Source organism: Microcebus murinus, chromosome 6, assembly GCF_040939455.1.
Source record: "Microcebus murinus isolate Inina chromosome 6, M.murinus_Inina_mat1.0, whole genome shotgun sequence".
In the NCBI taxonomy this organism is placed as follows: domain Eukaryota; kingdom Metazoa; phylum Chordata; class Mammalia; order Primates; family Cheirogaleidae; genus Microcebus; species Microcebus murinus.
Window position 1 is genome coordinate 12640868 of NC_134109.1, and position 14952 is coordinate 12655819.

Consider the following 14952-nt stretch of genomic DNA (forward strand, 5'->3'; position numbering starts at 1 on the left):
GTCTTGCACAAGGGCCTGGGGGCCTAGAATTTGGGGTAAGAATTCATGGTGGACTCGGTCCTCGGGTTGCTTCTTCTACTGAAAACTGACTTCAAGTTCCTCACAGGCCTTTCCCTGATTACAGGACGCGCCCTCCCGGTCGGACAGGAGAGGCCGAAATAACAGAAGAATTCTTTGTCACTCCCTTGTGATTGTGAGCCCACACAATAACCCTAAAAGGTAAATATGTTACCATTTTTCATCAAATATGTTACATTTTTCATCAACTGTATGACGCACCACTATTTTTTTATACCACTAAGCAAAGGGGGGAAGCTACTAATAAAACTTTGACATGCAAAGAATTTTAAGGCTCTCTCGATTTCAGAGGTGTTACAATACGAGAAAATGTGCTTCTTGGAGTGGATGAAATGTGGCATAATCCCTATTTTACAGGTTAGGAAAGCATGACCTTGCTGTAGGCTATTTGCTCAAGGTCACATGGAAAACCATGAGGAGTGCTTTCAGAGACTTGTTCTGCCCCTGAATCCCAGCGGTGTGTAGGTCAGGAAGTGGGAATGCCGCCCTGGCGGAGAGGCGCCCAGGTCAGGGACCGACTGTTAATGGAGGGATAGACTTTGCCTTGCTCCCCTTTGGGACGCCGCCATTGCAGCGCACTCCAGGCTCCTAGCGGGCAGACCAGGCGGGGACGGGCTGGAAGGGCAGGGATGAAAGGCAGGAGGACCACAGTGAGGAGAGGGAGGAGGGAGCCCTGCACCTGGGCGACTCCAGCTCTGAGCCCCATTAACAGCAGGGGACACCACTGCAGCGGAGGGTCTTCGCGGAGATGTGGAATGACAATGCACTTTGAAAACTGTAAAGCTCGCCAGGATTGTTTCCTAACATTACCAGCAAACGTACACAAACCCAAGCTGTTGCGTGGAGCCCATTTCAGTAAGCTACCACATTTAAAAGAAACCCCCAAATGAACTGGAAAGCAAGGGAAGCCTTAATTTAGTCTCTTCGAAATTGCCAAAAAGGGATTCAACTTCTCCTTTGCCTGTCGTGTGTGATACAGTTTCTGTCTCTTACAACATCGATCAGTAGCTGCGCTGAAACTTCATTCAGGCTTCAGGCTCAGTCTCTCTCTCTCTCTCTCTCTCTCTCTCTCTCTCTCTCTCTCTCTTCCCCCCCTCCCTTCCTCTCCTCCTAAATTCCCAAAGTTTAAAAGAAAACCTAGCCCACAATAGTCTTTCCCCTTTCTCTCTATTTCTCCCATTTTAGGATCTACTCTTTTTCTCTTGCAGGCAGATCTCTGCCCTTTTGGAAATAACTCAATCTACATTTCTTCACCCTTAAAAATTCTTCAATTCTATCTCCCATCATAATCAGCACATCAGGGGGTAAAACATAAAAATCTACCTATCGAGTACAATGTATGTTATTATGGTGATGGGTACACTGAAACTCTGACTTCTTTTTTTTTTTCTACAGAGTCACTTTCATTTTTTCTCATTTTTTTTCCTTTCAGCGTATTATGGGGTTACAAGTGTTAAGGTTATATATATTGCCCATGCCCCCCTCCCCCTGAAACTCTTGACTTCTGCATAATACAATTCATCACATAACAAAAACCACTGGTGGCTGGGTGGATGGCTCACACCTGTAATCCTAGCACTCTGGGAGGCCGAGGTGGGAAGATTGCTTGAGCTCAGAAGTTGGAGACCAGCCTGAGCAAGAGCAAGACCCCCCGTCTCTACTAAAAATAGAAACAATTACCCAGGTGTGGTGGTGTGTGCCTGTAGTCCCAGCTACTCTGGAGGCTGAGGCAGGAGGATCACTTGATCCCAGGAGGTTAGCCCAGGTGACATAGCAAGACTGCCTCAAAACAAAACAAAAAAACAATGGTACTTCCTAAATTTTTATTAAATAAAATAATATTTAATAATAATAATTAGAACATCAACCCTCTAGGCTCTTAGAAGCTGCCTGCTAGGTGGGGGCGTGGTGGGTATGTTAATAGTTTTTGTTTCTGGCACATAAACACAATCATCAACAATCTCCTTTTTTTTTTTTTTTTTTTTTTTTGAGACAGAGTCTCACTTTGTTGCCCAGGCTAGAGTGAGTGCCATGGCGTCAGCCTAGCTCACAGCAACCTCAAACTCCTGGGCTCAAGCGATCCTTCTGCCTCAGCCTCCCAAGTAGCTGGGACTACAGGCATGTGCCACCATGCCTGGCTAATTTTTTCTATATATATTAGTTGGCCAATTAATTTCTTTCTATTTATAGTAGAGACGGGGTCTCGCTCTTGCTCAGGCTGGTTTTGAACTCCTGACCTCGAGCAATCCGCCCGCCAGGGCCTCCCTGAGTGCTAGGATTACAGGCGTGAGCCACCGCGCCCGGCCCATCAACCATCTCTTAACCTATCACACAGCAGCTGTCGGACTCCCACGGGCAGGTAAGAATAACGCAAGGTGTAAGTTCTCCCGGTGACGAAGCTATTTCTGTATACACACACACTTAAGACTTCCCCCAAAATTGTCCCTCAAAAAGGGAAGTTGGCCGGGCGCTGTGGCTCACGCCTGTAATCCTAGCTCTTGGGAGGCAGAGGCGGGCGGATTGCTCAAGGTCAGGAGTTCAAAACCAGCCTGAGCAAGAGCGAGACCCCGTCTCTATTATAAATAGAAAGAAATTAATTGGCCAACTGATATATATATATAAAAAATTAGCCTGGCATGGTGTCGCATTCCTGTAGTCCCAGCTACCCGGGAGGCTGAGGCAGAAGGATCACTCGAGCCCAGGAGTTTGAGGTTGCTGTGAGCTAGGCTGACGCCACGGCACTCACTCTAGCCTGGGCAACAAAGTGAGACTCTGTCTCAAAAAAAAAGGGAAGTTGCCTTATATTTGGGTCCTTACAAAAATCTAGCATATTACAGGAGATTCTCTTGTTATCTTGAACATTAAAATACTATTTTGGGGACGATACATTAGTCTGAAGCAAAGCAGTCAAAGCTAATTTGGGATGCCACTTGATACAAACCATGAAAAGGGAGATGGAAACGTTTAGTACAGATTTAGTCCTTTGAGGGAAGGACTTTACAATGATGTGAGAAGTTGAAAAAAAAAAAAAAGTACTTTTTAAAGACCACTAAAAGCAATGCATTTAGTGCTTACGATGTAGAAGTCACGAATATGTTTCCACGGGAGGAATTTTCCCTGTGTCCCCAATGACAGCAGCATGTATAGTTGCCAAAGATGTTGCCTTTCAACGCAAACGGGCTGAGGTGTTAGATTGTTAGAAGATTCCTACGAATGTGGACGAGGATGCTGATGTCAACGAACCGCCAGCAGAGTTTGAATGAAATTGTCCCAGGAAACACGAGAGTGGAAAAGAGCTAATTTCTAAATTAATATATCCTTTTATATAACATGTGACTTATAGACATACAATTTTTTACGTTAAAAAATGAAATATTATAAACAGCTATTTTATTTATTTCCCTAAAAGCTTACATATGTAAGTTGGCCTGGAACAATTGGGTTTTGTTTGGGGATATTTTAAATCTTTTCGTTGGGAAATGGGAAATTGCTTTGCATTTAGAATAGCACATGTGAATTAGGCATAACTGGGCTTAGTAGGAGCAGAATTAATGAGCCTGGAGTTTCTGTTTTGGTCTGAAGGGATCTAAAACCGGCATTTGCCTACAATTTCAGGATGATGACTCCATCAGAACATGTCAGGCGTCCGGTGTTAAAGACCTTCCTTGTACCCAGGCCAGCTGCTCTTCGTGCTTGTGTCCTGTGCTGCCACTCGAAGACCAACACTCGAGATGGAACAGTCAGGACAGACGAGGGCCAGGCGAGCCCCAGCAGGTTAGGGATTCCTCCTCTTCGCAAGGTCCATGGAGGACGCGTGTGCTGGAGGGGCAGGTGGGAGGGGTGAGTTCCACCAGCATTGTCCTTGTTCTTCAGACATTTACTCTAGAGAGAAAATGTCCTCGCTGTGGGATAAAAACCCCAGCGTCCTTCAGAGGTGGAGAGAGCGGGACAGAGTGGGACAGAGCAAGGAGCAGGGATGAGACAGCCGCAGCGCAAGAGGCCACCGAGGTCCTGCCTCCTCCTGCCTTCGTAGGTGTAGCCAGTAATGTTCTCTCTACGGGGAGTCAAGGTCTAAAGAATTTTCCAGATCAAGCCTTAGTGAATTCTAATTCACCCTTAGCCACACCTCTTTCCAATAACTCACCATTTTCCCTGTCATCAAGATTCCTTTATAAATCCAAACTCAACTTGTGCTCCTATCCACAGGGCCTGCTTAGTGCTTCTCTTGATGATGAGAAGAAGGAAAAAAATTTTAAAGAAATTTGGTTTCACAGTTTGGAAAAAATTTTTAAATCAAGGAAAATCTCTGATTTGGCAACATTTCCACTCCACTTAGAATTCGCCAACGAATCTTGATTTGAAAGAACAGCTGACTGCAAACCATTTCCTGGTCAACACACGTGGTGTTTGGGTTTCAGAGGTCTCGTAGATTCCCGCCCAACAGCGCTGCCGGGGCAGCAGGGCGCCTGTTAACTGCAGCGCGCAGATAGGAGGAAGCTTGGGTTTAGTTGACACACCCGTGTGGCTCTCACAATTGTTTGCTTCTATGGGGTGCATGCTTCTTAGTGAGAACTCTTCTATTCAAGTTTCAGCAAAAACAGCTCAAACTAGCTTAAATGAGCAAACAAACCAAAAAAGGAGTAGGGGGAGTCATTGGTTTCTGTAAGTTCAAGGAGTGGATTGAGGGAAACTCCAACAATATCATCCTCTCTCTCTCTCCCTACCCCTCTAAATAAAGGCTTCCAAATCTCCCCCCTTCTCTACCTGCCTCTCTGTCTCCACCTTTAGCTTTCTTCCCTTGTGGGTGTCATTCTCAGGCAGGCTGTCCTCCATGACACGGCAAAGAGGCAAAGCTGACCACCCCCCACCCCCCCAAGATCAGGTCTTGCCACTCAGCTGCTAGGCAGGAAGCAGGTCCTCCTCCCATCATTGTTTCTCAAAGGTCTGGTGCTAATACTCTCTGGCCTGGCCTGAGTCACATGCAGAGTCGCCCTGAACCAGCCACTGTGGCCCCGCCTTGTGTCACACACTGTCCCCTGGCACTGAGGGTATGCATGGCCCTTCCCTTTCAGAGCTGGGAAGGGATGGGTTTCTCAGGGGAAAACCAGATGTTTTCTGTTACTAGAGAAGGAAGAGTGGATGCTGGGCAGGCAACACTATAGATATCTGTTACTGTCGCCACTCTCATTGTTCACTTGAAGCAGAGAGGCATTGTCCTGGGTCCCATGGCCAGATCTCAGACCCCAGATCTCATGATCCATTTCCACACTGGTAGACAGAAACCCACTGACACGCGTTGAAGTGGCTGAAGTGCTATCAGGACTTAGTCCATGAGCACTCTGGCTTTAAACTCACACCCACCGTCAGAAATCCCAGTTTGCCCCCATCCTAACCAATCACCCACCACCGCCCCTGCGTTGCATCTTGTCCTGCCTTGGCCACCCACGATGAATGACAAACATGATGACTGAGAACAAAAGAGCACCTTGCTGTAAAAGGGACACTGACTAGAGATTTGGAAGGCTTGATACTGACACTTTCTGTGGGACCTTGGCCAAGTCTCTGGTCCTCTCTGACCCTCAGTTTACTTATCTGTAAAATGGACCTGGGGTAGGGTTCAACAAGATAATTTAAAAGATCCTCTTCTACATCATGATTCCATCATCCAAGATAAATATATTGCACAACACCTTTCAATCAGAAAGAATATATTCTCAGGTACACGGTCAAGCCTCCTCATGTTCTTCCTGTAGAGTTGCCAGGAGGCAAAGGGAAACCACCTGGGGCCTGGCCTCCGTTTCTCCTCCTCAGGTCACCCCAGCTGCCCGGCCACAGGAGTGGCTCAGTAGTTCTCCCGACTTCCCTCTTCCTTTCCATCACACTGCTCTTGCGCATCTATCTGACCAGAACAGTTCTGATCTATTGAAGAGACTCTGTGTCCGTGTTTTTCATTTTTTGAGACAGAGACTCACTCTGTTGCCTGGGCTAGAGTGCCGTGGCGTCAGCCTAGCTCACAGCAACCTCAAACTCCTGGGCTTAAGCGATCCTCCTGCCTCAGCCTCCCGAACAGTCTGTGTCCATGTTTTTAAGCACACAACTGTCAATGCTGGGACTGATTGCCTTATTTCTTTTTCTTCCCCCAGAGTCCAGCACCCTGCACATAGTCAGTTTTCAAGAAATGAATCTAACTTGCACCAGCCCTACTTTTGGGGTGGATTGAGGGTTAACATTCACTAGGCTGAAAGCAGGTACAATGGATGACAGACATTGCTCATTCCAGTTTCTAGACGTTTCTGATCAGATTGTTCCAGAGTGGCTGGGAGCCATTGCATAAGCATTACATAGGATATGAATCCACCTTAGGCTTGCTTTGTTAATCAAACCTTCATTTGGTTGCTTTATGGTATATTTTTAAAAACTAATTTCTCCAAATGGTGTTCTCTTTTAGCCTAGTTCCTCACAATGAAAAGCTCCTCTTTTGCATTTGTGTGTACTTTCTAGAGATAGAGATGAATTAATTTCATTTCCCTCAAAGTTTTATGTCATCTTTAGATTCTATCCCCTACTGCAGGCTGAGAATAGGGAGTTAGATTATCCAGAGCATTAAAGATTTATCTCCTCCATCGCTCTTTATAGAACTTCTCTTATTTCTAAGGAATATCTCATTTGCTTAGGTTATTTTGCAGAAGAAAGAGTTTAAAGGGGATATTAATGTTTTCTGAAACCCTGTATGAGTTTTCAAAAATCTGTGGGATGCTGAGCTTTTAATAACTCCAACTAATTGCCCTTTTTAAGATTAGATGTTAGGCTGAAACCTTCAGGTTTACCACCATTGAAAACTACTAATAAATCCAGTTATTTTTGAACAAAATATGGTTTCAATATGAAAATACCTCCGGGGGACAGCCATGTGTACAAGAAAGATTTTCCCCTGTTGGGGTTTAAGGAGATCTATAGTTAATCCATTCAGCAAAGGAATGTTGGTTGCAAGTGCTAAAATTAGGTGTGCGGTTTTCCCCTTTGCCCAGAACAGTGCACTGAATTAATGTGGTGTTTGTTTTCTACCCACTAGGTTATGATGGTAATGAGGAAGAAGAGGGCCGTGTGGAGGATGACAGCTATGGAGACCCAGAAAGGCATTCATTGACCAGGTCTTACATTTATTACCTATTCCCCACAGTGTCTGGGATATAAAAATAGAATGGCATGCCCAAAGCAGCACAATATATTTGTCCAGGATAATAGAATCATGACGTAGAATAGGATCTTATAAAGTATCTAGTCGAAGCCTAACGCAGGTCCATTTTACAGATAAGTAAACTGAGGGTCAGAGAGGACCAGAGACTTGGCCAAGGTCCCACAGAAAGTGTCAGTATCAAGCCTTTCAAATCTCTAGTCAGTGTTCCTTCAACAGCAAGATGCTCTTTTGTTCTCAGTCATCATGCTTGTCATTCATTGTGAGAGGCTAAGGCAGGACTAGATCCAAAATACTGGTACCAAACCAGTTGTACGTGTTCTTAAAACATACCTGAAACCATATTCAAGATAATAACTTGTCCAGACTTTTTAAAGAGCAATGAATCATATATTGGCAACGAGATGGGCATAGATTGGACTACACTGTGAAGTCCTCAAAGACAGGGGTCCATTTGATGCAAGGGTGTGCAACGGGAGGGCAAGGGGCCAAGGGCAGTGGCTCTGGGGTTGGGGGTGCCCCCAGATGGCCTCCCCTGCCTCATGCTCCTCTTCCCCCCACTCTTCTTGCCCCATCTCCACCTCTTACTGCCTCTCTCCAGCTCCATCATGGGGAGGTTAGGATTTTCATGTCACATCATACATGTTTCCTTTCAGATTAAGTATTCACTGAGGAAAAACAAAAGAATTAGTAAAATTCATTGAACATATGGAAAAATTTCATCTTTAATGCAGACTTGGCTTAGAATTTTCTCTCAGCCACTTATAGAGTTTTAAAGATGAAATCATATCTTATGTATTACTCTGCAACTGTCATTTTTTTTCTACTTTTTTCCCTTACATGTTCCTACGGATTCTAGCAACTGTCATTTTAATATAACATAAACATCTTTTCAGATCGGTTTTTGTATCCATCTATCAATCTAAATTACTTTTTTTTTTTTTTTTTTTGAGACAGAGTCTCACTTTGTTGCCCAGGCTAGAGTGAGTGCCGTGGCGTCAGCCTAGCTCACAGCAACCTCAAACTCCTGGGCTCCAGTGATCCTTCTGCCTCAGCCTCCCGGGTAGCTGGGACTACAGGCATGCGCCACCATGCCCGGCTAATTTTTTATATATATATCAATTGGCCAATTAATTTCTTTCTATTTATAGTAGAGACGGGGTCTCGCTCTTGCTCAGGCTGGTTTTGAACTCCTGACCTTGAGCAATCCGCCCGCCTCGGCCTCCCAAGAGCTAGGATTACAGGCGTGAGCCACAGCACCCGGCCTTAAATTACTTTTTAAAATACTTAGTATTTCTGCAGTGTGGATATACCATAATCTGCTCAGCTACTCCTCTGTCCATGAATGGTACTATTAGGTTTGGCATTGCAAACAATGCAGTAATAAAGTACCTAGCCCAGCACCCACCATATAGTAAGTCTAAACATCAGGTTCCCTATCATCCTTAGCTATTCTGATGCCTTCATAGTCAGAAAGGGAATTAGAATGGAAGTTGAGGTTAGCAACTCCAAAGACCCACTACTGATCATTTTGTACATCGATCCTCATTGAGTTCATAGGTTTTCCTTGGTTTCTGAATTTGCATTTAACACTAGTCCTTTCCCTACTATATTTCAAAGGCAGAGATCTCAAAATGTTAAATCTGTCTGAAGCAGCTCTACCAGCGGCAGAAAAATACTCCAAGAGTGGGACAGGAGAAGCAGTAAACCCTAGCTTTGACTAAGATGACCACTGCTTCTATTTTGAAATGTGGTGAAAAAAAGCAAGTCAAAGCCCCAGAAATAAACAGAGCCTGGAGTTTCAATCCAATGGACAGAGAAGCATGGAAGTTTCCTTTACTGATGGGTAGGAAATATGCTTGTCTTGTTTTTTTTTTTTGTTTTTTTTTTTGAGACAGAGTCTCACTTGTTGACCAGGCTAGAGTGAGTGCCGTGGCGTCAGCCTAGCTCACAGCAACCTCAAACTCCTGGGCTCAAGCAATCCTTCTGCCTCAGCCTCCCGAGTAGCTGGGACTACAGGCATGTGCCACCATGCCCGGCTAATTTTCTATATATATATTAGTTGGCCAATTAATTTCTTTCTATTTATAGTAGAGACGGGGTCTTGCTCTTGCTCAGGCTGGTTTCGAACTCCTGACCTCGAGCAATCCAATCCGCCCGCCTCAGCCTCCCAGAGTGCTAGGATTACAGGCGTGAGCCACCGCGCCTGGCAACTTGTCTTGTTTTATGATGTCTTCAATCCATACAACTGACTCCTTCCTCTTTTAAATGCCTATTTGTTGCCACATTAGGACAGATCTATAATCATAGTCATTCCTTTGAAGTCTTTAACCTATCCAAGAGTGTGAACTTTGGAATACTCAGAAATCTGGATTAGTAACCTGGCTATGGCTTTTTAAAATATATATATAGAGAGACTCTCACTGTGTTGCCCAGGCTGGTCTTGAACTTCCATCCTCAAGCAATCCTCCTGCCTCAGTCTCCAAAGTGTTGAGATTACAGGTGTGAGCCACCGTGCCCAGCCTATGGCTCTTAGTTACTATTAATTGACACCCAAGGAAATTCTCAGCCTGAGTCTTCATCTCTTCAACTGTAAAGTGGAGATAACTCTTAGGTCTGGCATGGGCTACTACAAGGTTTAAACCAAAGCAACATATAGCAAGTCCTCTTCGTTCCAGGACAGCAACAAATGGAAACACTGGACCTCGTGTGTTAAATAGCATATAACATGCTCTACCTTATGGCTTGCAATTTATTTGTTGTCCTTCATTGATTTCCCATAGAAGTTAATCCTTTCAGAGAACTCCAGAACTGGCGATTGGCCTCACATCTCAGGAAACCAGTCATGGCATGGAGAATTCACCCAAGAACTTAAACATTGGTGCTCCTTGGGTTGTCTGCTGGAGGCTGATGCCTGTGGGCGAGATCTGAACTGCTGCCACTATCGATCACCTTGTTTGTCCCCATTGTGAAACATATTTTTAATAATTACTAGCAATAAAGTATCGAGAAGAGTGACTATTCTAACAAATCTTTTTAAAAATTGTTCTCTCTCCTCCATGTTGGTCAGGGTCAAATGTGGTCTCATAAGTTTTGAGAGAGAAAGAGAACCCTTAAAAAAAACCAAACAAAACCCACAGCAGATGGAAAGGCAAGTGGAGATCATTCACATATAAGACGCTGACACTGGAAGCAAATTCTTGGAACGGTGATGTTCCGGGGGATGGTGGTGGATAGATTACTGATGCCCTCATTTCGTTGTTGAATGTTGAAGACTTACCACCTCTTCCCAAAGAGAGTGTCTACACGTAGAGGTCACAAAGCCAGGTCACTACGGGGGATGAAAGAACACTGCAACTGACCTGATGATCAGCTTCTTGAAGGCTTGTAGCGATCCTGAGCTCATTTCTTTCTAAGATACACTCTGTTCCAAAAATGTCCCCTATTGCATACTCCAGCCTAAATATCCTTAGTTCCTATTTACTATGATTTCCAGGTCTTTCAACAGCTGGTTACTTTCCTCTGGACCTACACTAATGTTTTATAAAAAGAGGTACTTAGGCTGTTTGCAATTATTTGCTAGTATTAATATCATCCATGATGCCTGACTTTATGCATAAATGTCTACATTTCAGATTACAGAGAAAAAAATTGGAAACCATCCAACAATTGGGAAGAGCTGAATAAATAATGATATAGCCGTATGATGGAGTATTTGCATCCATTAAAAGATGTTTACAAACATAGGAAGATTTTCTGTAAAGGCACAATACAAAATTGTACACAAATTATATAAACATTGCATTGAAAAAAGATGAAAATAGGCCAAAATGATAGAAGCACTACATTAGTACAGGCATTTTTCTGTTTCTTTATGTTTTTCTATGCCTTACAAATTTTCTATAATGTGCATTTATTACTCATTAGAGGGGAGAGTTAAAAAGAGGGGGGAATGTTTACTGCAGGAAGGGCTCTAAGCAGGGTCTTTCTTACCAGTAGAATAAAGCAAGACCATTACCACCTTTTAAATTTTTATTTTTTATTGATGATCTTTGTACATACTTATGGGGTACATGTAATATTTTGATACTTGCATATAAAGTGTAATAATCAATCAAGGTATTTAGGATATCCGTCACCTCAAACATTTATCATTTCTGTTGGGAACATTTCAAATCTTTTCTTCTATCAATAGCTATTTTGAAATATAAATTATTGTTAACTATAGTCATCCTACTGTGCTATTGAATACTAGAACTTACTCCTTTTATCTAACTGTATGTTTGTACCCATCAACCAACCTCTCTTCATCCTCCCCACCCCTCCTCCCCTTCCCAGCCTCTGGTAACTATCATTCTACTCTCTACCTCCACGAATCAATTTCTTAGTTCCCACATGTGAGTGAGGACATGTGATATTTGTCTGTCTGGCTTATTTCACTTAATGTAATGACTTCCAGTTCCATCCATGTTGTTGCAAATGACAAGACTTCATTCTTTTTTGAGGCTGAATAGTATACCACTAAGTATACATACTGCATTTTCTTTATCTATTCATCCACTGATGGACACTTAGGTTGATTTTGTACTTGGTAATTGTGAATAATGTTGCAATAAACATAGGGTCGCAGGTATCCTTTTGATATACTGATTTCCTTTCCTTTGGATAAATACCCAGTAGCGGGATTCCTGGATTATAGAGTTTTATTTTTAGTTTTTAAAGAAATCTCCATGCTGTTTTCCATAACAGCTGTACTAATTTACATTCCTACCACCAGTGCATAAGAGTTCCTTTTTCTCTACATCCTCACTGGCATTTTTTTTTTTTTTTTTTTGTCTTTTTGTTAACAGTCATTCTAACTGGAATGAGATAATAGCTTATTGGGGTTTTGATTTGCATTTCCCTGATTAGTGATGTTGAGCATTTTTTCATAAATCTGTTGGCCGTGTGTACGTCTTCTTTTGAGAAATGTCTATTCAGAACCTTTGCCCAGTTTTTAATGGGATTATGTTTTTTGCTACTGAATTCCTCATATATTCTGGATACTAGTCCCTTGTCACATGAAGAGTTTATAAATGTTTTCTTCCATTCAACCGGTTTTCTTCATTCTGTTGTTTCCTTCACTCTGCAGAAACTTTTTAGAGCTTAATATATAGTCCCATTTGTTTATTTTTCTTTTTGTTGTCTGTGCTTTTGAGATCTTAGCCATAAAACCTTTGCCTAGACCAATGGCCTGGAGCATTTCCTCTGGGTTTTCTTCTAGTAGTTTTATAGTTCCAGGTCTTATGTTTAGGCTACCCTTAAAAGTCTATTAGTAACTATCGTGTCCATTAGTTTATTAGGAATGTGGCCTTAAGCCCATTACCTTTTTCGGCAGCCATCTTATACTCAGCTTATAGTACAATAACACTTTTTTTAAAACCTACAATTCTAGGCTTTATTGCTCTATTACATGTTTGTACCTTTGGTTTAGAAAGAGAGGTAACATCATTTTCTTAGATTTATCCCATTGTCCAAACTTGTTAGGATTCCTTTAGGTGCCAATTTTGTTTTATACAAGAGCTACTTCTTCCAGTAGCAGGTTACTTGCAAATTTTCTTAACCTGCCACCGACATCCTCAACCAGAAAATTTATTAAAATGTCAAGTAAAAGGAGGAAAAAGCCTGTGAATTCAGACAAGCACAGATCCATCAATGAGCAACCTTTAAAAATAGCTTTGGAAGGGTAAGAAACCACTTGACCAAATCCTAATGCAACCTCACGTCTTCCTCTTATGAGATTTTTTGAGAAATTGTTAGATGGCTTTTTGGAACCAGCATATAAGCATTTCCCGGAAAAACTTGTTCCAAGATTCTCATGCAGCCTATAGGTTTTCTTATTTTTGACTAAAGGATACTGTTTTCTAGTATTCTGTGGGAATAACATAAAATCAGCAGTAAAGATGAGAAAAGACTGTTTTTCTAGATTAATGCATTATCACATTGACCAAACAAGAAGGTTTGCTGCATTTAAATTGTCTTAGGAGGCCAGGCACCGTGGCTCATGCCTGTAATCCTAGCACTCTAGGAGGCCGAGGAGGGCAGATTGCTCAAGGTCAGGAGTTCGAAACCAGCCTGAGCAAGAGTGAGACCCCATCTCTACTATAAATAGAAAGAAATTAATTGGCCAACTAAAATATATAGAAAAAATTAGCCGGGCATGGTGGTGCGTGCCTATAGTCCCAGCTACTTGAGAGGTTGAAGCAGCAGGATTGCTGGAGCCCAGGAGTTTGAGGTTGCTGTGAGCTAGGCTGACACCACGGCACTCACTCTAGCCTGGGCAACAAAGCAAGACTCTGTCTCAAAATAAATAAATTATCTTAGGAAATGTCTACAGATAAAAATGTTTTAGACCTACATTAGGTCAGATGGTATAAATTCCACTGTTATCAAGAAGAAATTCTGAGTAATATATCAGAAGTTACTTTGAAGGATTCTTGTCTAAAAGCTAAAAGGATAAATATTAGAGCTTTTTTTTTGTAGATCGAGGTGGCACGGTGAAAGTACTGATTCACCAGCGATCAGCTGTGTGAATTTGAAAATACCACTCAGACTTTGCCACTTGCCCCAGAGCAAGTTTAAGTTGTAAAAATGGAGGTGATCCCAAGCCTTTAGAGTTGTAATAAAGATGGAATGGGACAATATGCCAATTAATAATCATTACTGAGTAATAAGGTGCTTACCATGGACCATACACTCCAAGTGCTTTCTGTGGTTCATATTATTTAATCTTCACATATGACACTAGGAAGTGGTACGAGACCATCCCCATATATTTGAAGTGCTAAGAAATAAAGTAACCAGGCCCAATTCACAACAGAATGAGGTGGCCCAAGGATTTGAAGCTCCTGACTCCAGAGCGGGTGCTCCTAGCCACTGCATCTATAAAGCAGGTATTTATTGTGTGTCTTTGCCTCCCATTCTTCTACCTTTTGGTAACATGCCCTTAAATTCTTAGGGAGAACTCTCCCTATCTGTGTCTAACCTTGGTTAGACAGGGTTGGCATTTAACAAAAGCCAGGCTGGAGCCAGGTGTGGCTACAATCCAAGCTACTTGTGAGGCTGAAGTGAGAGGACTGCTTGAGCCCAGGAGTTTGAGAGGGACCCGTCCCTCCAAAAAGAAGCCAGGGTGAATTTCCCTCATGATACTGTATGTTGAGGGACCCAATTTGTAGTTAATATATTCCTTTAGATGCGCTCTGAAAGACTGTCAGGATCCCCAGAGCTCCCTTGGGGTTATTTTCCCAATAAACTCCTTTTTTTCCCAGTTAGCCAGAGACAATTTCTTTTGCTCAGAACTGAAGAACTCTAGTAATCCATCAAAACACTACACATGGTAATGTCTATCACGTGTGAGAGCTGGAGGACTAACAACAGACTTTAAGCCTCAGTTTCCTCATGTGTAATTGGGATAACGACAGTACCCACACTGTTCAGTGTCATGATTAAATGAGACACGTAAAGCATTTAGCACATCATCTGGGACACAGAAAATACTCAGTGACAGCTACTATTGCTAAAGGCTCAGTTCTTTTTTAGAAAATGGGCACTTGTGTGGTTATTCCCAGGAGGTGAAACAAATCTCTAAAATGGAAATAACTATGGTCCTAGAGACTCCATTTTCTCACAGGTAGGAATAA